The 23,744-nt window shown below is 44.9% G+C and overlaps 1 protein-coding gene across 2 annotated transcripts in view; it reads right to left on the bottom strand.

The window, feature by feature from the left end:
• Positions 1-23,744, bottom strand: part of LOC138526861 (acetyl-coenzyme A synthetase 2-like, mitochondrial) — a 300,268-nt gene that overhangs the window by 143,118 nt on the left and 133,406 nt on the right. The gene's annotated exons all lie outside the window — the stretch shown is intronic.

Genomic DNA, 23,744 nt, shown 5'->3' with positions numbered 1-23,744 from the left:
TACACTAGTGTAGTTTTTTTGTGCCAAAACAGGGGCAGGAGACATTCATGAGGTGGTGCCTGAAACTTATTGTAGAAAATGCTAGCGGAGCAGGGATTATGGAAGGCAATGCCAATGAGTTGGGGAACCCCGGACTGGACGGATCTAAAACTAGAGTATTTATGGCGATAAGGGCTATACCTACCAGACCAAAGGCTAGACTGGAAGCTCTGGGTTTGGTAGATATCTGAAGATACAGACACCCGGATAAGAGAGATAACTTGTTTTTCCCAGCGATGCATCATGCACACTCAAGAACAGATTTGATATTTCTCTCCACTGGAACAACCATTAAAGAAACAGAGATGGATAGTATCATGTGGTTGGACCATGTCCGAGTACAGAATGATCTCTCATAGGGAGGGGAATGGAGACAAAAAGGAGTGTGGAGATCGGAAATGTACCTGATAACAGACCAACAGGAAAGGAAAAGAAAACCTTTGAAATTAATGCAAAATGAGGGAAACCATGCACTCCCCTCCATCTTGTGGGAAGCCCTGAATGTGGTTCTGAGAGGGACAATCATTGAAAAGGTGAAGACAATCAAGGTTCACTGATCTAAAATACCATTATTCTGAAATCTGGCAAAGGTCCTGAGCTATGCTCATCATATGACCCCAAAGCACCAATTAACCAGCATGCAAAGATCTATATAAGAATATTGGCCAATTGGGTGGACACAGATTTAGCAGAGTTAGTGTCCCCAGAATAGGTGTAGTTTGTCCCTGTGGGAAGCATGAGTGACAACACTAGAAGAGATTTACATTTAATTGACAAAGTTGAGCGCACCAGAATAAGAGTGGTTCTCTTAGTGCTAGAAGAAGTGACAATGTTCGACTGAGTTTTTGCGGTTCCCGGCTTTCTCCCTGGGAGCAGGTGACTATGCGCGGCATTGCGTAACTGGAAGGACACATTCCAAAATCCAACTAAACTCACGGCAATTCTGATACCTATCGCAGATGAACAGACACTGCGACACAAATCTAGGCAAGGATGTGAAATGTAAACATTGATCCAGCACGTTCAACTGAAAGAGGAGATTGAATTGCAATCAACATCGCGTAGAAATAGATATGGCTAAGAAAAAGACACCCACCGACTGTGGAGATTGCCTTATCGAAATCTCATTGTCTTGGGGCCACAGATAGCAGCAAATGGAACAAATGGGACCACTTCCATCAACAGCTGAAAGCCCAAGAATTAGGAAACACAGGCAAGGCAGACAGGCTCAGTTTAAACTGTCAAAACACACAAATGTGATCACAAATGGATTCTCTTTATGTCCTGAGGATGACTGCGGTATGAAAATCACACTGAGCACCGAGCCGAAACTCGAATCGATACTTAAATGTTTCAAGCTCCATTAGGATAACAATTTGGACAGCTTGTACGACGTTTGTGGAGAATTACTGTATCAGAAATATATAGTGATACATGCCATGATTGTAACGTTTTGGTGTATTCAATGTTAGAAAACATTACTTTACACTTCAGGTCGAATTGTGTGACCCATTTTCTTGATTAATTAATCTTTCTACGTTTTTTGCACAGTATGAATGGATTTGTATGGGAATGAATGAAGTTGGTTTGGATGAGTTAGAGTTTTTGATCATAGTAGTATGTGTGTTTTGGTAAAGAAGAGCAGAAAGTATGCTTGTTTGCTGAGAATGTGCTCTTGACACTAACAAACTGAGGTGTCCATCCCAGGCGTGGTCGAGGTTATTGGCCAATTTTCAGAGGTGTCAGGGTTTAAAGTTAGTGAGTGAATCAGAGCTATTCAATTTGTTACTGCAAGAACGTGAAAGGTCTCAATATGAGAGGGCCTGGTCGTTTCAATGGGCCTCCAAGTCACTAAAATATCTGGCAGTTTACCACACCAAAAGTGTCTCAGGAATGTATAGGGTTAATTACCCGCAGCTTCTAGAAAACTTAGGTCCGGAGCTGGGTGTATCATACCAAAATACTGAAGCTGAAAATACATAGGACGAAAATGACGACGTTTTTCACTGCAATTATATGTCAGGGTAAGGGTAATACAAAATATGAGGGGAATATGAGGGGGTCATGCGGTGGTTCTACCCCGACATATAATTGAGTGACATGTGCATGTGCAAAAATAAAATTAAAATCGACATTTTTGTTTTTGGTCACATATATTCGATCTACGCAGATGGAAGAGGGAGCACACAACATGGGTAGACAGGATAGTGACATTAAAAATAAATGCTCCTTCTAGATTGTACTATCTTTTCCAAACACTTCCAAAAACGATTTCTAACAATGAACTACTGGCCTTACAAAACTGGCCTTACAAAATTACTATTTAACTTCATTTGGCTCGGCCAGAAGGCTAATTTTAATAGGAATTTACTCCTTAGATCTCGAGAGAACAGGAGTATACCAAACGATCCAACCCATGGGTGAGCGTGCATTGCAATGTGTCGCTGATGTGACTGCCAAGTGTGCATATTGATTTTGTGTTGCCATTGTGCTTGTGGTTTAGCATTAGGCTTGTGGCAGTTCAAGGGGGATTGCAGGGTCCTAACGGCAGCATAATACTTCATTAGAATTCCCTCTAGCCCAAGGTCAGGCACACAGGACTCTTCTGGATGGAGAAATGGATATTCAGGCACCCTCAAGGGACGGCAGTGTTTTGGAGATTGCTGATGTCATGCAGGACGAGGAGGTATTTTTCTTTACAGATGGCTATATATTACCACCATCATGTTTGTATCCAATATAAAACATGTGTACTGCAATAACCTGATGGTACAGGCAAGAGGACATGCGTTAAATGTATCTTTGACATATTTGACAATTGTGCATGTCATTTGCATCTGACTGCCTGTGATTAAGTGTGCATGGGTTCTACATGTAATGTTTTGCAGATCCCTTAACTGTAGGCAGTTGACCTATGGGTTGATGGACTAATACCCATTATCCCTCTTACGTTGCAACCAATAGAATACAGCTGAGTCTTATGAAAAGATGAGTCCAGCTGTCACATAGTCACTGACATAGCAGTCATCTCTGCATCTGAACAAAATGCTCTGGCTCTCTGCATTATTTTTATAATGTTTTAAACTAGTCATCTCTGCCGGTAATTGATTAGTCAACTAATTCTAATGACTATTTGCATACAATATAATGCTATTCTTATTTTCATGTTTGCACAGACTGAGGTCTTCCGAAGGGCCTTCCACCCCACAGCACTTCAAAGTTATAAAGGCAGTGGGCGCTATACAAATATCAAATAACATAACATATGCTAGCCGTGGTATATTATTGCACCCCAACTTAGGGGGAAAGTTAATACCCCTAAATAGGTTGGAAAAATCTTCTCATGTGAGTTGAATAATAGGGGTGCCCGAATGTTCACACCATGGCATGTAGATATCTTACTAGTAACATGGTCCCTACATTGCAAGCAAACTTGGATAGTAGTTTTGGTGTATAGTTGACTTACAATATGTAATCAATATAACAGGATCCCCATTTCAGTAATTTTGCAGACAAAAGAATTCCCACTACAAAATTGAACTCCACAGTTAAGTGAAGTCAAAGAACAGGGTGTATAAGGGAGACTGTCCTTTCTTTTGGGACCCTTTTATTAACATATTTAATATGAATATGTTATGAATCGCTGAGGATCCCTAATGAAAGCCGTTTTGCAAAGAGTATTTTTTCAGAAACTTGGGGACTTCGGTGATGTTATTAGTGCTAGTTATCAAGCGATAACATTTGTTGTCAAAAACATTTTGATAACCACAATATCTTTTCCAAGAAGCCATTTTAGTCAAAAATAAGACCGTGGAACGTATTTATCAACAATGTGGTGATGATTTAGCACAGTCCTGGGGAAGACCTTGAACAGAAAAGAAAACAGATATCCTTTCTGGACTTCTGGCAAAAAAACAGGAAACTCTCACTTATAGATGAGTCTGTGCAGGAAATCTTCAATTAGAAACACGTTAGTATCATTTGAAAGTCAACACACAAAGCATGGAAAGAAAATGTACGTTTGGGCCAGTTTCTTCACCCAAGATAAAACTATAACAAATAAACAGATTTTAAATAGGAATCTTGCAACAATGATGAAAAGAAAGTGGATATTCCTAACACTTAGGGGGGTCAATACAAGTTCGGCGCCAACAGTAAATCCGGCAGGATTTTCCAAATGCCGCCAGATTTACTGTCCTCGCAATTCCCAGTTGGGGGGACATACTACTGGCGGTATTCCCATGAAATACCATCCAGAAGTATTCCAAGGAAGGTTGTCAGCTGACGTCTGTCTGTTTCTACCTCCACTCCAGAGATAGCACTATCAATTTGAAAATGCCACCAAAACATTTTTTATGTATTTGTTTAAAAATCTTTATTTTTCAGCTATTAAACCACTGAACAACCCTTTCCCAAAAACAATACATTCTCAAAACTCACAATTGACCCCTTCCCACCCTCCTTTCACTGCTGCCCCCTGAGTGCAGGTACAAAAAGTAACCACGGGGTAATCATCGGGCTAGCAGTCCCCTTATAGTTCTCCACATAGTAGAAATTTCTCTCTCTAGTCGAGTTTCGGGCCCACACTCAAATATATCACAAAAACGTTAGGCTAACCTTTCCCCTCCATTGCAAACTATCACCTTGCCTCCTAACTAACCCAGTTCCAATTCCTCAAAGTATCCTTCTCCTTCCCGTACTTTCTTAAGAAGGGCAACCATTCCCCTTCCCTGGTGGCTTTCCCCTCATGCACCGACACAGTAATATTCTGCATCAAATATATTTCTTTCGCTTTGTTCACCCGTTCCATTTCAGATGGCATGCACTCCCTTTTCCATCCAATCACCAGGCAGGCTCTAGCTGCTAATAACAGGAAGTGAACCATGTGCGAAAGAGGTTTCCATACACCCTACTCTTCCTCCAACCCAAAAAGGATCAATAATGGATCCATTTGTTTTGGAAACCATTTCACTCCCCTTATACAACCCAACACTTCCTTCTAGAATGCTTGCACCTTGTCATATGACCGCCACATATGCCAGTAAGAGGCTCTCTGACCACAACTCCACCATCACTGTGGATCCACTGCCGGCAACATTCCAGATAGCCCCACCGGGTCATACTGCCATCTGTATCGTTTTTCTTTTTTTTGTAATGTTTATTGGTTAAACACAACCTTTAACATACACAGCACATAATTAAAAAACATTTTTATCACTGTAAATCATAAAAGATATCAATCTTACACAAAAAAGAAAAAATGCCTAAAGGGAAAGAGAAGAAAAAGAAGAAAAAAGAAAGAAAAAAAAGTTAAGTTAAGAATAAGAGCAAAAGACATCATATTCAGAAATGACCCAACTTCACAGTTCAACAAGATTAAGATAATTTAATAAAAGTTGTTACTACAACCACAGTAGAAGTAGTGTGGCCCGACTAACATTCAGACCAAACTTGCTTGCCCATCCCCATTTCCAAGGCCCATCAAATTTTGTTTAAATGATTCCATCTCTGCCCCTTAACAGCAGGGCAGGCTATCATTAGGTGAGCAAGAGTTTCAGCCTCCCCAACTACCTTACAGAAACGACAATCTGATTGATCAGCTTCCAACTGGCCACGTCTGATCAGGATTTGTTTTGTTGGATACAGATTCCAACAGAAGCACAAGAAGGCGCGCCTAACCCACTTAGCTGGGTATATACCCAGAAAGGGAGGCCGGCGTGCCTTATCACTTAAGGTCTCCCTTCAAATGACTGGATCGGGGTTGAAAGCCCAAGATCCAAATGTTCGAGGGAGAAAATAACCTTCAGTCTTTTCTCTCCAGAACATTTCCAACTTGGTCCCCGATTGAATTCGATGATCGGGAACCGGTGGTACCGCAGGGGCCTTTCCTTTCCTTTTTTTTGGGATGACTGCGGGGGACCGCCCTGTAACTCCCGCTCACAGTATAGTGAGCAAGGGTACGGGGGACACCCCCGCATCCCCCAGCACCGAATGCGTGATCTGGTCAAACTTTTCGGTCGTTTGGAATTTTCAATGGCCGAAATTCAGCCAAATCATGCATTCGGTCATTTAAAATCTGACATTTTGGACGATTCCAAATGACTCCGCGACGGATATCCATACATTCTATCATTGGTATTAACCCAGTCAGGTACAAATAGGAGGTTTTTCAAGTTCAGTCACAGAACTGTTTCTCAGACAGAAGTGGATTACAATAATAGAAAACCTAATTTATCCAGGTACACTTCCCGGCAACAAGAATTATTTCCAAATCCTTAAACTATGAATCAGGCACTGGGCATAGAATTTTCCTTAACAGTGAGAGTATTTTCCACTGTGCACGTGCTAATAATGAGATAATGCCCAGTTCTTAACGAATTACAGCTATAGGGACACAATTAGGAACTTGCAGAACCCGCTGCCACACCTGGGCCTAAAGGCTTGGCAACATAGACGTCAGAGCAAGGGGGTAAATATCCATTCCATACAAAATTTTCAGGGCGTTTTTGCCCTCATAACATTTTAGAGTAGCTTTCAAGGAGAACGTGCCGCACCGGGCCTCTACCCTCAACAGTTGGTTTGTTAAGGATATAAGCCTGTGCAGTGATGGATTAGCCAAAATAAAAATCCTACATATATCAAGGATTTACCCTAGTCACTGGTTCTGCACCTTTGTGCCATCGAAAGTGCGATTTTATACGGCCCTTTGAGCATGGCAAGATCCTTGTTTTGCTAGGATTCATCTGAAAGGAGTGATTATCCATAAATAGCGCAAAGGCATTCACCAACCTCTGTAAGCCCACGGGGTACAATTAAAGAGGATGTAATCATCTGCATAAGAGAGCCAAAGGGAACTTAAATTATGTATCGCTGGCATGATTAATGCCTCTGCTTCTAGATGGTCCCCAATATCAGATAAATAGAGGTTGAACAGGCAGGGTGCGAGCACGCAACTCTGCTCGGTGCCCCTAAATGTCCAAATTAAACATGAGAGGGTACCAGAATGATTCAGACGAATTTGCATTTCAGAATGGGAGTACACACCAATGATTAGTCTCGAGACCCCGAGGGACTCCCGACTTATAAAGCTTAGACCACAAAAGTTCCCGGTTCACAGCATCAAATGCAGCTGATAAGTCAATGGAGGCGATATAGACTGAATCATATTTACCCTCCCAGGCCAGATGTTGAATAGCTTTGACTATCAGCCCATTCAGCGATATGCGACATTCTTGCAGAAACCAATTTGCCAGATTGACAGTCGCCCTACTTCTACTGCCCATGCCCCCAGATGGGACAGCAAGATCAATGCAAAGACCTTTCTGTCTGCATCAGAGCAACTGGCCTGCAATTGAGGGGTCTGGCTCTCGCACCCTTTTTATAGATTGGGATGATGCGCGTTGTTGACCACGAAACAGGAAATTTGTCTAAAGATACAATAAACCCCTGAACAAAAAAGTAAGGATCCCTGCCCAGGATTTAGGATTAGTCTTAAACACAAAGTTTGATAACTTGTTAGGACCTTGTGCCCGAGATTGACTGCTATTCCTTACAATATCTAATATACAATCAAAGTTGAATAGTTCTATATCCATCCAATCCCCCAAACCCCAAACTGGGGCGGCATGCTCCATTAGCACCCTGGGCATGCATATAAGGAGGTAAAGTGTGAAACCCAGTCATCCTCCGATACTGAGTTTATTTGTATCCCTGAGTGCAGGGGATCCATGCTATTCAATATTTGCCAGAAAGCCTGTATGTTTTTATTTCTTAAATCTAGGAAAAGGGCTTCTGTGTCCACCTGTGTTCTCCTACAGGAGGTCTGCTGCACCCAGTTTCTATATATTTGCCATCTTTGCCTAATTAGATTACACTTGGCATCTAACAGAAGGTTCCCTCGCTGGACTAAGGAACTTATGTCCCTCCTCAGTTGGTGCTTTCTGAGTACCACTTTCTCACCATATACATGTGGGTGAGCTTTTATTCGTATTGGGCTGTTCGGCCTGTCATTTCTTTGTACTAATTCATTAATGAAATGCTCAACGTTTGAGGGGGAAAACAAAACATTTCCACTCTATTGATGAGTACTCCAAGGCAATCATCAAGGAGTGGTTCACTCTAGTTGCAATGGCCTGATTCCAGCGAAGGCAGCTCCCTGTTGAGTTAGCTACAAAATCCGGTGAGGCTAGACCTTCTCGTTTCTCAGGGGACATCCTCAATATAAACACAGCCATCACTTTAGAATGATCACTGTGGGGTGGCGGATAGATATTCAAAGAGCTACATTTCCCAAACAACTAGTCCCCAGCAAAGAGATAGTCAATGGTAGAGTGAGATTTCCCATTCGACCAGGTTATACATGATGGAATATCCCCCTCCACAGAACCACTCAGTGGGTATAAACCCAGGCCTCTCATGCAGCTCAGCCATTGTTGGCCTCTAGATTGCTTTTTTGTTAAAACACCCACTTCCTCTGTGTGATCCATATTCAAGGTGGGGGCCCTACAATCAGAGTTAAGATCTCCCGCCAGAAGAATCTGGCCACCCACACAAGAATCGCACCATTCGTTAACAAAACATCTTAAATGTTCCAAAAGCATCTCCAAATCAGGAATGTTTTCGTGCCAGTATATGTTGACAAATAATGGTGCATTTTCACCATAACTTTGATTAACACATGCGTCAATAGGGCACCGAAAAAAGAGTCATCATTCAGGACAACCTTGAGATTATTCATCGATTTAACCAAGGTCAACAGTACTCCACATGGCACTCTCCGTCTGGCAGCTTGGAAAAGAACATTAAACCCGTCGAACAGAAAGCACGTTTGGAGCCAAGTCGCTTGCAAACATATAATCATTTGTGATTTCAATTTCAAACCCAGCACTGGGTTAGAGAAAAGGTGAGAGTGGCCACGCATGTTCCATGACCATAATGCAAAGGGGGTCCCTTCCCTCTCCCTGATGCCCACAGCTGGGTGGATCTTAGGTACTTGTTGCACCGATCAACCAAGACCAATCTATTGTTTCTTTGGATATCCTGATTTTTGATTTAAAGTCGTGACCTCTGCACTTAATTGTAGTTGGGGTGCCAGAGTGTTCATAACAACTCCTGTTTGTTATCACTGTATTTACACAAGTCAAAGCCAAAGACGCGAGGTGAATCCCTTTCTTGTAAGATAATGTCAGCCTCCAGCTTAGAATTAAAATAGACCACCGAGCGGTCTCGATTCAGGTCCTCTGAAGAAATACCCGCTAAGTTGGGAACCTCAGACAATAAGCAAAGGATGTTAGTACAGCTTAGGTTCACTTGTCCATTTTCTGGAATTGCACGCTCAAATAAAATACCATTCAGTGGATCCAACCTTTTTGACTCATAATAGGAAATTCTCTGGGGAGTTCAGGCCCGCCCCAAGCACCTAGGACTCACAGGACCTTGCTCCTCTTGTCTGGTCCCATTGTTACGCCTTATTTGTAAAAGGCACTTCAGCTGAAACGCCGGCCTGGATACTGGCCCCCCCAAGATCTTTGCCCACCTTCGGGCCAGAGTAGTGTCCTGTGTCTCACAGATGGATAACCTGGGGGCAGAAGTGGGGAGGGGAGGATCTCTCGGGGCCTCCCTCGGGGGCACTGGAGCTGTACCTGTATCATCATCTCCACGATCAAGATCTTTTGAATGTACAAAAAGTACGCTCTTGTCAATCATACTGATATCAGAGTCGTTAGGAGAAGATGCCTTTGCTTCTTTGTTCTGAGGCAAGAAATCTCTATCAGCCACTTTTAACAGAGCCTTTTTACCACAGGCTGTGATAATTTATTCAAAAATTGCCTTAACGCATGCGGGTTGGCTTTCTGAATCGTGGCATTTCTGATGGATCTTTATTTCTTCAGGAGGGACCCTTTGTATGGAAGTCTTATTCTTAAAGGTTGAAAGGGGCTTGCTTGTGACAGCTGGAGAAATTTGGATACAATCTTCCTCCACTTCGAGAATGGCAGGCACCACCCTACTCGCGGCCTTCTGGTCCGTTATCAATTTCTTGTAGGTGGTTGGGGGGTATATTGCCGTTCTTCACCAGGACGGGATCTTCACTTTGCGAGCCAACCTCTACTTCATCATTGAAAGGGACCCTGGTTGGGGCAATGGCTGCCTCTTCACAAACAATAATGCTGTCACCCAGTGATCTCCGCACAGTGGCTGCCTCCTGCTATTTAGGAGCCACTTTAGTTACTGCTGGCACCAGTTTTTGAGCCCGTGTTAGGAAGAATTCTCTGTTTAGGCTGAATTTCCTAACCTAGTGAGTCCCCCAGCAGCTTTGCTGGATTTTTTGGGGTTTATTTTTTTCTCCTGCCAAGAGTGAGACTCTTTTACCCTCACTCTTGGACATGACTTGAGAGTGTTTCTGTGACTTGCTATGTGCTTATGGGCTAGGGGGTAATTTTCCCCATAGGCCATCATTGGTTTTTGAATGTGTGTTACACAGCACCCTCAGTGCAGTAGCACAGGGGTGTCCTAGAGACCCCCAAACATAGACTCCACACCCTGGGACTGACTACTGTCTCCCTGGGTCTGTAAAGTTGCCATTGACTTTACTAGTCTTAACTTAGGAACTTAACCAGTACAACCCATCTTACTGTGGAAGTACTGGTAGGGGCAATTAGATTGCCCCTGGGTCTGTTGTCGAGGGGGTACTGTCCCGTCCCCCCTCGCCGAGTTCTGGCTGGTGGCAGTGGATACCACGGAAATATTCCACCGGAATATTTCCCAATGGGATTTCCCATTGTTTTTGATGCACCACTTTTTGGTGCAATGTTAAAGATACCGCCGGTTTATTTATTTAATATAAATTCACCGGTTGGGATTTTTTGCCGGAACTCGCCGCCAAAATGGCGTCTAGGTTCACTTCAGTAACCCTGAACCCGAGTCGAGCCTTTGTTCCACTTTTGGCGGGCTTCTGCACAGAAGCCCTCCAAAGTGGTGCCATTCTGTCTGGGTACCATAGGGAGTGTGGGAGGGGGTTTAGGCACCCTGGACTGAGTTGCCTTGCCAACTCATGTCGCACTCTAGTGTGATTGGCCCAAGTGGTGAGCCACCCCGCTCACCACTTAGCATGTTTGAGTGACAGCTAGGCTGTATGAATGGGGGTTTGCTGCATAAAAGCAGGGTTTTTGGGACTGGTTCTTCAGAAGTCGCCACAGGACCTAAGAAGCCGAAGAGGGAGAAGCCGAGCCGACCTGCCAAGACGACACCACCAGTGAAGCCCTGCAGAACCGTCTCACCACTTTTCCCGACGACAGAGGAGATCTCCCGCCGGAGAGTCTTCTTCCCTTAACTGGTGGGGACAACCAGTTGCTGCCTTCTTTTCACCGTCCCGAAGCATCTCGTGGCCGCCTTGCCTGTGCCAAGCACCCTGGCAACCGGGATACCATTTTTTACCTCAACCGCGAAAGAGGGGAAAAATCCTTTGTGACCGGAAAACTCCACGGCTGGCCTCATCCCTGGTAGTGCAACGACCTGCAGCTTTCCTCTACGTCGAGATCACCTCTTCCTCGGGACGACGCCGCGACTTGCACCCACTACCAGGAACGACTACCACCGCTGGAGGAATCTTTCCACTTTTAAAGGTACTGTGTTCCGCCCGGCCTCCCTTGCCACCGATTGTACGGGGTAGATTTAGCCCTCGGCTCTCGAACCTGGGTAGGTCTGGGACACCCTAACTAAACTTTTCAGAACCGTAGTAAAACCTTTTTTGCTCACCTGCAAAGACTTGTGACATTGTGTGATCTTGGGCACATTTTTCGCCTGGCTCCCTCTAAAGCGGGCCCCAAACTAATTCCCCTTGTTCCACCATTGACTGTCTTTGCTAACCTTATGTGGAAAGTGTTTTACCTTACTGCTCTCTTTATTTCTGCCTTTTCCCTCCCTTTTGATAATACTTGTTGGAGTACCATCTAACGTTAAGCGCTCACCTCTGGTTGGAAATAAGTGGGGTTAACTTAGAATTGTCCAACAAATGATTAGGGATGTACATATGAGTAATAGTAACTGCGTTTGACTTTCTTACCTTTTCTAATGTGCTAGTGTAATTTATGAGTGTACCTTTAATAAATAAGTTTATACTTTTACACCTAGCTCTGGTCAGTGTTTGTTTGTACTACTGTGCCTCTGTACCTATTGTGTATCCTCTGTATACTGCCTAACTCTTCTTGAGGGAAGTCTGACTGCTCAGCCACAGCTACCACAGTGAATCTGTGCGGTGCAGACTGCTACCAAGTGGGTTTACTGCCAACACCTGTAGTCTTAAATCTTTTGCAGTGGTCCCAGAGGGAACTGCACAGGTTTCTGCCTAACAGCCCCGCTCAGACTACTTATAGCGTGCTCTGCTGGGGGGCCCGCTGCTGAAATCTTATATGGTTCAGCGTTAACCAAACCACAAGAAAACAGAAATTATTTTGCTAAAACGTGCAGCTTGACAATTTAAACACAGGAGATTCCAATATCACCGAATTTGCTTTTGTCTCCATTTTTTAACTTTAATATATAGAAACCAGGATACATAGAACCTGGTTTATCTCTACTAAGGAATGTTCCCATGGAGGGCTCTCCTCCCTGCAGGCCGTAAATGGAACATCAGGCTGCCCAGTTGCACACAAAAACAGCAGGGAAGACAATCGATGCAAAAGTGGAGTCAAAATCTGGGCTATATAGCTGGCCAAGTGATGGCAGAGTGCCCAAAAAGCTTAAGTCTTTCATTTGATCTGTGGAGTAACAAGCCTTCCGTAGCTGACTGAGAGATGACATTGTTCTTGGGAGTGAGTGATGAATTGTCAGGAATAGACTCAGACATCTTAAGAGTCTTAGCCAGATGAGCAAAGGACAGTAAAAAAGCAGTAATCAATTTAGGATCCGCTTTACACAGTGAAGGTAGCCCCTCACCACCAGGTTGCGGGCCTAACTTCATCCACAGGCATCCTCACACACCAGGAATGGTCCTCTCCAGTACATTGTTCCAAAAACAGACTCCCTTCCGGCGAGGTGGGAAGCGGTAGATTGATGGCAGTCAACATGTCTGCATCAGTTAGTTCTATTAAGGGTGTCATTCCTTTTGAGCCGCTCTGTAAATCATACATACGTGTAGATTGTTTTAACAAGAACCCGCCAGGACCTATTACAGTCACAGTGAGCAGAAACAAAACAGAAAGTTCACCAATCCACACGCCGAAGTTCACTGCTTATTCAGAATTTTCCAGACCCGAGAGGAAATCCTCTACTCCTCGCAGCTTGTGCAGACTGCCAAGACTGCACCAGTCTGCTCCACTCCGCAGACTCCTGGCGATTTTGAAGACTCTGCCGCCAAGAAACTATGGCCAGCAAGGTAAAACCAAGGTAAACAGCAGCAGAGCACCATAGACTGCCGAGATTGCACCTCTCTACTCCACTCTGCTCTACGGACTCATGGCTTTTCTGAAGGAGACTCTGCCTCTAGGAAACTATGGCCAGCAAGGACAGACCAAGGGAAACAGCAGCACAGCACCACTGATAGCCGAGACTGCATCACTCTGCTCCACCTGTATCATAGCTTAATCCCATGCATTTTATAGTGACATGCAATCAACGTCTTATGAGCTCCCCTACACACAACCCCCCACAAAGCCTTGTCTACTTTCTTACCCATATCCTGTTCCCACTTAGTTCTGAGGTCTTCAGTATTATTCCCCTTGCCTTCACCAGTGTCCTATAAAGTGAAGAAATCATACCTCTATTTCCCCTGAATGTGTCCAAAACTGATTCCACATCTTTCAAATCTCGCTGCACCTTCTTCCATGTCTCTACCATCACAGCTCCCTTCAAATGCAAATACTGAAAAACAGAGTTTACCAATCCCTAGTGCTGCTGTATCGAGATATATTTCCCTTCAACCCACAACTGGCCCACTCTTTCCAAATCTGCTTTGTATCACTCCTGGAATCTCAACGGATTTGGCAGCTCATCTCTAATCGGTGGTACTCACAAGTGTCTCAGGGGAGATGGCAACGACGTAACACCATTCATCTTCGAACATGGTCTCCAGTTATCCCATAACAGCGCTGAGATATTTTGTTGCCCAACCAGTATTCGTATTTTATCTCTTGGAGCCCATAACCAATCTCCCACTATGACCTGTCATAACTTAAAGCTTTCTAAGAATACCCATGGCTTCGGAGAGTCTATCCTCAGCTTCAGCACCAGTACCCTCAACTGTGCAGCCCTATAATATATACCCAGGTCCGGAAGACCAACTTCTCCCATATCCTTGGGCAATATCAATCTTGCATAAGTCACCCTCTGTGTTTTTCCCTGCCAATTAAAACATAACATCCGGCCCTTTATCTCCTCAAATATTCGCTCCAGTATCACAATAATTGGCAGCATTTGGAACAGATATAGGACGCTGGGGAGGAAGTTCATCTGCAGGGCATTTATCCTCCCCATCCATGAAATATGCAGTTTACCCCAGAGGTCCATCTCTTTATACAGGGACTCCAAAACCGGAGGAACGTTTGTATCTAAAAGCCCATCCATGACAGGGTCACTCTAACCCCAAGGTATACAATATTGTGCAGGTGGAGCTCCAAGCCCATTGGCTCCACACCGCAACATCCCTCTCCGAGTTATGACGATTCACCAGGTATTGTCACTTCTCCATAAGGGGGAGCTCTTTCCCATGAGGCTAGGGAAGTGTGGTCACTACCCAATAGTTCCCCCTAGGGGTGGTTTAATGAGGGAGGACCTCCTGGGGAAGGGCTCCCCCTCTGGGGACAAGGACGATAACCTAGAGTACAGCCTGTTCAACAACGTCACACTCCAACCTTCCCTAACCCCCCCAACCCCCATTCAAACCACTTCCTTGAGAGTAGACCAATATATTAGTGTAGTACATGGGATACAGCCATAACAGAAAGAAGAGCACAGAAGACTGACTGTACTAGTACTGGTACAAGGTGGCCCAGAGGAGGCATGAAGATCAAGGTGTCAAAAGAAACAAAGGACTTTGACAATCCACCGAGGGGAGGTGGGGCAACTGGAAACAATGTATAAGAATGAACGATGTACTAAAGAACTTGTCAAGCCCAGCCGGGAGAAGCAACAGGTGTGGAAACCACCCAGAGTGGGAACTTCAAAACCTGTCAGCAGACCGGAGATACAGAAGACTGAAGGGCGCTGGTGAATCACTAGGGGAGTTCTCTGTGAGTCCAGCTGGAGTGGACCCAAGCACAAAGCAGAAGAGAACTAAGCAGTACAGCAGAGCATGGAGCTGCTGCAGTAGCAGAGGAGAGAAGTCGAGGAGCCCAGTCCACGGAAGCCCTGTGGCATACTGAAGTGCCAAAAAAGGTAACGGGAGGAATGAGAGACCCTGAGGGGCCGCAAGGGGTGGAGATAGGCAGGCTTGAACAGTTCACAGCTCGCCCAGTAGTAACAATCAAACTATTGGGAAGAGTGGCGTGAGCATCCAAGGTGAGCTTCCTCGTTGCAGTGCCAGCAATAAGCTCACTGACCAGCAGAGACGAGTCGAGGACTAGAACACTATTAAATCATGCATCTGAGGAAATCATCCTTGTTGCAGTGGTAGCAATAAGCCCACTGACCACCAGAGAAGGGTGTGTGACCCCAACATAAGTGAACTGAGCATCCTCATCACAGTGGCAGAGATAAGACCACTGACTACCAGAGAAGAGTCTAGGACCCCAACGCCAGTGAAACGGAGATCTGAGGAACTCTTTCTCGTCGCAGTGGCAGAGATGAGTCCACTGAAACCCAGAGAAGGACATGGGACTTTGCCAATAGCGTGAGAGAGTGGCAAAATAAACATTAAGTTGAAAGATATGGAAATTAACTCTCAAACACCAGGAGAAGGGATTCATTCTCCTTGTGAAGAAACTGAACCCCCTTGAATATAATCGAGATACCAGCAGAAGGGAGTCATTCCCCCTAGCTTTGTTGGTATCTATAACGGGTTGTGTGACCAATACCAGGAGAAGGGAGTCGTTCTCCTTGTCCCGAAAGTTGAGTTGTACAAAGTATTTGATGGAACCACAAGCCAGGGGAAGGGAGTCATTACCCCTGGCATCCTTTTGTAAGAGAACATTTTGGGAATACCACCCGAATACCAGGAGAAGGGAGTCCTTCTCCTGCAGAAGGAACTTTCTGCTGGATTATTCTTTAGTTGTTGTGTAAGGGATAGAAGTAGGTTGTGACACACGACAGTGGACATTGACTGACATTCTGGCAGATCCTTTAGTATTAGATTGAGGCAGGGAAACACCTTTTAGAGATAGGGATAGTGAGGTTCCTTTTTTCCCTCAAATAAATGTTTATAGCAACCACCATGGTACCTTTGTATCAGCTTCCTTCTTCAACACCATTACAGAGTCCAAATGAAATCGGAAGAGTACCAATTTACTTTTATTAATTTTAAAACACGAAAATAACCTGTACCTTGCGATAGTTTCAAACTCAGCCAGAACTGACCTACAAGGGTTCTTCAAGTGTAAAAGGATACCATCCACATACAATCCCAGTTTAAACTCCCTATCACCAACCCATAGGCCTTCCACCCTTGGGGAGACTCCAATCCTTTCCACCAGTGGTTCCAGCGTGAGGGCAAACCTCAAGGACAATAGACAACCTTGCCTCGTACCTCTATGTAAGTCAAATTATCTGGAAAGCTTCCCATTTACCGACACTCTCGCAACTGGGGCTGTGAAAAGTGCCCTTATCCCGTTGAAAATTTTGTTCCCAAATCCAAATGACTCCAGAACAGTATAAACTCCCACCTCACCTTGTCAAACGCCTTCTCAGCGTTCAAAGCGTTCAAAGCCAATAAAACCGAATTACCTCCTTCCATCTTGCCCAATCCATGAGGTTAAGTATCTTACACAACGTAGTATCCACCCCCCGTCTTCCCGGTATAAATCCCATCTGGTCTGAATGAACCATTAACAGCATAATCCTTTCAAACCGTGATTGCTATTGTCCATGTGAACATTTTGGTATCTACGTTGAGCAGCGATATTGGCCTATACGATGCACATGACTTCAGGTCCTTGCTCATCTTTTGGATGACTGCTATCAACGCTTTATCAAACGTGAGGAAAGCTTTTCCAGTAACCAATACTGAATTAAACAATTTCACTAATAACAGAGTGGTGAAAACCACAAACTTTTTATAAAACCCCACAGAGAAACCATCTCACCCTGGTGCTTTACCCGACAGCATTGTCAATATCACACTTTGAATTTCTTCTGGAGTGAAAGTGGCCTCCAAATTCTGTACCTGATTCACATTCAACTTTGGGAGGGGAGTGACATTCAGGTATGTGAACATGCACCCCCTATCCATTTCCGACTCAAGCCCACAGAGGACTGTGTAGAAGGCCGCAAAACCTTGTGGTGTTTCACCTGGTTCTCAACTGATTCCACCCTCCAGCATATCCATTTCATCCACCCATCTCTCACCCCGTTGTGCTCCAAGTCTTGCTGCCAACATGGAATCAGCCTGGTCCCTCTTCTCGTAAAACATTTGTTTCCAGAATTAACATTTCCGGAACCATCTCCCCAATCCGTAATTCATTAAGTTTGTCTCTCTTTCCCTGCACTTCTGCCAGGAGAACATCCTCTACTACTGCAGAGCTTAGGAGCCTCCCTTCCAGGGTAGCCATCTACTACGCAAAGCGTCATCCACTATCTGCCATTCTCTTTTTCTCCTCACCCCTCTTGAATCAGCGGACCCTTCACGTAGCATTAGCCGCCTCCCAAACCGTGCATATGTCCACTTCCAAAGTATCATTATACACACAATACTCCTCTATACCTTTCTGTAATTCCTCTGAGAACACCCCATCATCTTTCCAAAGGAATCATTAGATCGCCATACTGTCTGCCGCAAGTCCAACCCTCACAGGTCTGCCTTCAGGACCAACATGTCATGGTCCGACCATCCTATCAGAATTACATCACATGATGCAACTCTGCCAAGCAACTCCCTAACCACATACAAAGAATCAATACTGGTATATGTTCCGCATGTTGGAGAGAAAAAGGTATATCCTGCCGACTTCGGATGTTTCCATCTCCACACATCACCGAACCCCCGTGCTCGAACATCCCTACCAAAATATTACAACGCTGTGTTTCCTTCCTAAGGCCCTCCATTCTTAGCACCCTCCTATTCAGATCCGGGTCCGCCCACATGTGAAAATGCCCCCCTATCATCAATGGACCCGAGCCTCTTCTAATATTAAGTCAAATGCGGCTTTGTGATGAATCTGATGGACCCATCCCTGTTTTCCCGGCCGTGACCTACTCCCATGTGGCCTGACCCTGCAGGCAGTTGTATGAGGGGGGATCACATGGGGTCAGACGGCCTCCGAGGAGATATCCTAACTCCATTGGGTGAGACGCGGTATCCTTTCCCTTTACAGGATGAATCCCCCATTTGTGAGAGTCTGGTAGCCAATTGTGATGGCTTTCTTCTTTCATCCATAGAGAGTAGTGGAAAGCTTTGGTCACATTCAAAAAGCTAACTGTCACCTAACGGGCCTTGCAGAATTATGAAAGACATGTTTCCCAGCTCCACATATTCTTCTTCCAACCATGGTTTGACTTTGAAACCTATGGCAAACATTTATACAAAATTCTCAAAAAGGGACTACTGTTCCCACAATCCCTACAATAGTGGGAAGAAGAGAAGAGGAGTAATGATGATCACTTCTGACTGTCAGCAGTCTAGTCCCAAATCCTATTGGCCAGCGCCAATATGAAAAGGAGAAAAGACTCAGGAAGTGTGTGAGAGGCCCTGCCTGGAGGACCTAGCTTCAGGATTCGTGTGACTGAAGGAAAGGAACTGTGGACTACAGTTTGGGCCAGAGGAGAGGGGAACCTTTGCAGCGCAACTGCCAAAGGGGAGCTGAGAAGTGCTGGAGGAGCCAAGAGGACCAGTCTGGCCCCTGCAGAAAGAAGGAGAACCCTGAAGCATTAGCAGGGTGCCACAGTCCAAAGGGGGCTGCAGGCTTCATCACAGAAAGGGAAGCCACAGAGAGATTTTCCTGTCCAGGCTACAGCAGAGGTGGTGCAGAAGAAGACATTGGCCCCTATACCGAAGCTCACAAACGCAAAGATCATGTACCGGTGTGAGGCTGCCAAGTCAGAGGGAGAAACGCTGTGCTGGAGACAGAAGTGATGTGGAGATGATGGAGGCTGCGAGAGAGGTCCTGGGTGCTCGGCAATTCGAGTAGGAAGTGTTCTCCATTCCGGGACGTGAAGAGAAGCAATCATGTGACTGCAGAGCCGTGAAGGTAGCCAGGAGGATGTCTGCACACTTCAGTGTGGAAAGCGGGTGAAAGCGCAAACCAGACTAGATACGCTAGAGAAAACAAGTGAGTCTTCTCAAAGCCAGTTGGGACACTGGGGTGTTACGGTGACCACACCAACCACAATTTGAATGTGATACCATTGATAAAACCACATGAAGATTGTTTGATGGCAGAAAAGGCCAAGTACATTCCCCAATGAGCTATGGATGCATGAAATGCAAGTGCGGGGCAAATCTTGAACGAACCTTACCGCAAACATATATACCAAGTCAAAAGCAATGCATGCAGCATTGGTGATACAAAGGAAATGAGAAACACATGAGAAGCACTGGCAAAGCAAGACACCAGGCAAATGAAACACATGATAAGCCCTGGCAGATCAAGACACCAGGCAACTGAAAAATCAGAAGTAGTCCTGGCAGGGGAGTATACCAGGCAAGTGAAAACCACAAGTGAAGTCCTTGCAAGAGAGTAAACCAGGCAGTGGACATTACATAAAGAGTCCTGACAGGAGAGTACACCAGGAAAATGGAATTGCATATAGAGTCCTTGCAGGGGAGTACATCAGGCAGTTTGCAAAGCTTCCAGAAATACAAAAAGACAGTATTTTCTAAAAAGAAATCTGTATTAAAGAAAAACAGTTACAGAACTTGTTGCCTAAACAGGAACCTTGTGAATCAAGGAGAAACACAAAGGAACTGTTTGTAAAAGAGACTATTGCCATCCCACTTAAGAATCAAGGGGAAGGGGGGCCACCCTCTGGATCCAAGGGATTCCACCTTGGAGAACATTTTTGTAGGAGCTATTCTTACTTTCAGTTGTGAAAACTTTTTGCCAATATCAAGTTGAAGATAGTTCCTTGCACATTTTATTGTTTTATTTGTAGTGTGAGGGTCAGTATAGGAGGCTTAGGGCTCAGGACGGCTTTTCAGTTATTGACATCCTGACTCAGACAGATCCTTAGTTTTGGCTTTAGGTAGGGAAATTGCTCTTTAGAATAGGGCCAGAGGGGCATTTTCCCAACCCATTTTTATATAATAAATATCTTGGACCAAAACATGACAGCCTTGTGTCCAGCCCTCATTGCTGACCCTTCACAGCTGTCTACCCTTGATTAGGGTAGTATACAATAGCTACAAACATTCCAACCTCGCCTATCTAGTCCTTCACCATCAACACTTTATTTATTTGTTGTGCATTTATTAGGCACTTATACAGTAAGGCAATTCTGTTTCAAAGTGCCCACAGGACAACAGGGAGGGAACATGGGATTGAAAACAATGATTACAATGGACGATAATAAACACACCTATTATGCCTTGTGAATATTCAGAACATGCAAGTGCAGTGAGAAGAGGAGAAGTGGGGAAGTGCTCGAATGTCGTGCTTGTGGGTGAGCAGCAGATGAAGTGCATAGTATGATAAGTGCTATGCCATCTGGATCCGCATTGGGTAGAAAGTGCAAACCTACAGGAGTGAGGCCGAAGGGTGCCAAGGCAAGTGCTGAGAGGTAAGCAGAGGCTGAGGTGATTGGGTATGGGAGCCATGTTCCCGAAGGATACATAAGGGCCCTGGTGACAAATTACAGCAACTGAGATTAGCAGAGGAGGGACAAAGGGTAAGAGGAAAGTCTTGAGTAGCTTCTGGAATTTGAGGAAGTCCTGCTCAAGAGGAAGAGGAAAGGGAATGCTGTTCCATAAGAGAGCCAGCTGAGGAAAGTGATAGGCCTACAGCCCACTGTTTAGCGAAACGCTTCACACACAGTGAGTTGGTGCCAGAGGACCACAGAGGAAAAGTATTTAGTAAGAGAACGTTGCAGATAGCGTGGTCCCAGCCTTGTTGATGATGCAGAGGGATTTGTATTTAATCTGTGCCGCAAACAGTAGCAAGTGCAGAGTTGTTAGGGCAGGAAAGATGTGGTCCCTGGGCATAAGGCCAAGGATACGTCTTGCTGCCCTATTCTGGATTAGCTGGAAGGGTTGCAAAGTGGAAGAAGGTAGATTCAGGAGAAGGCTATTGCAGTAGCCAAGCCTAGAGAGAATTAGGGATTGGGTAACATTGAGCTTCTGATGGAAAGTGAGAAAAGTGAGAATTCATTTGAGAAGGAAGATTTGAAAGTGGGACTTGTTGGCAATGTGCTGAGTGTGAGGGAGAGGAGATGACTCCAAGGTTTCTGACTTCAGAAGAAGGAGCCAGGGGAGAGCCCATGGAGGATGGATCCTTTGGCTTTCACCGCCTGCGGGTCTGACACTCAGAGCCTTTAGTGAAATAATATTCCTACTCCCCTCTTCTTCACCTTTCCTGAAACTCAATAGGATTGCCCTATGAATGCACACAGATATGCTGTTGCTCACTTTCCAAAATCCTTGTTTCCTGAACCATTAATATGTCCAAACGCAGCCTCTGAAAATCCCAGGCCACTAGTGAGCACCTCATTTGAGAGCTCAAGCTCTTCACAATCAGTGTGCCCACCTTGAAGTGACTACCACCCTTTCCCCATTCCCAATCTATCACCAGCATTTTGAGGCCTTTGCATTTCTCCTGACTGTCCTTTCAATACCTTTTATATACAAAAAGAAAAGTCCGATATTTCATTAGGTTTGAGGTTTAGTTATAAAGCGCAAACCAGGCCCAGGGGCAACCGGGCACATAATCTTAACAGGTTACAATAACCAGTACATACCTAACATCTTTACACAAATATACAGAAAATGTACAGAGAAGTAACATTGGCAAATTGAAAATACAAGTGCAATAAGAGTGTATATACACAGAATCAGTATTAAACTAGAAGCAAGGTCAGAGTGAGGGGATTCGTAAATCATGTGAGAGCAGCCGGGTTTAAGTGGTGATCTTGAAGGTTTGGAACGACGGTTCAGTTCTAATAGGGGTAGGCAACGTGTTCCACAGTTTGGAGGCAAGGACCGGTAAACTTACACCACCCGCTTTTTGGAGTTTGAATCTGGGCAAGATGAGGCTATGAGTTTGTGCTGATCTAGTAGGTCGAGTGGAGGAGTGAAGTGTAAGGCGGGCGGAGAGGTAGGGTGGGGCGTTGTTGTTCAGACATTTGTGGGTTAAGGCTAGTGTTTTCAAGGCAATTCTTTGTTTTACCGGGAGCCATCGTAAGTCAGATCTGACGGTGGAGATATGAGATTGTCTCGGGATGTTTAAGGCTGAACTTATGGCATTATTTTGTACAGTTTGTAATTTATTGAGGTTGGATTGACTAGTCCCTAGGAAGAGAGCATTACAATAGTCGATTTTGGCCATAATGAGTGTTCTAGCGAGGGTGATGCAGTTGATGGTGTTTAGAAATGATCTACAGGCGGTGATGAGCTTACAGGTGTAAGCTGAGGCAGCCCTTACTGCATTTGTTTGTCTGTTCAAGGAAAGCGTGGAGTCGAGATAGACGCGTGTCTTTGGAAACCTTGATAACATTGCCGTCTATGGTGAAAGACTTGTAGATTTGATCTAATTTGTTAAGGCGGTGGCTTGATCCTAGTAGTAAGAGCTCGGTCTTATCGTCGTTAAGACAAAGTTTGTGATGTGCCATCCAGGCCTGGATGACCAGGTAGACATCATTCAGGGCTTTAGTGTCGGCTGTGTAGTCACCTGTGATAGGAATGAGTATCTGGGTGTCATCCGCATAGTTGGTGTAGGATACACCCAGATAGTCAAGCACATCAAAGAGTGGCTTGGTAAATACATTGTACAACGTAGGGGACACACAAGAGCCTTGAGGAACGCCACAATGAATGGGAGAGGGGTCTGCCGATGCTGTAGGTGAGAAGACCCTCATGGATCTGTTACTCAGGAATGAGTGGATCCAAGCATTAGCAGAGTCAGAGAAGTGGGCTGCAGATTTAAGATGTTGGCATAGTATTTGGTAGTTGACCAAATCGAAGGCCGCGGAGAGGTCAAGGAGAAGGAGTAGGGCTAACTTTCCATTGTCCTTTAGTGTGTCCATCTGAGTTTTCAGATCAATCAGGGCTGATTCCGTGCCATGTTTAGGACGGAATCCAGATTGTCTTAACCCTAGAAGATTGTTGGATTCGAGGTAATCTTGAATCTGCAGGTAGGCTGCACGATCCAAGATCTTAAGCAGGAACGGGACCATGGTGATTGGTCTAAAATTGGTTGGGATGTTGGGGTCAAGGGACGGTTTTTTGAGAAGTGGTATAACCCACATATCCTTTAGGTTATCTGGGACTATGCCCGTTTCAAAGAGGCATTTATGAATGCTGTGATGAAAGGGGCTAAGTCATGAGATGCTTCCTTAATGATGGGTGCCGGGCATGGGTCGCCTTGGCAATTGGATGGTTTGAGGGTGTTTATGATTCCTTGTACTTCAAGGGT

The sequence above is a fragment of the Ambystoma mexicanum genome, chromosome 14, assembly GCF_040938575.1.
Source record: "Ambystoma mexicanum isolate Mex_15411 chromosome 14, UKY_AmexF1_1, whole genome shotgun sequence".
Classification (NCBI taxonomy): domain Eukaryota; kingdom Metazoa; phylum Chordata; class Amphibia; order Caudata; family Ambystomatidae; genus Ambystoma; species Ambystoma mexicanum.
This window is presented reverse-complemented; position numbering and strand designations above follow the sequence as displayed.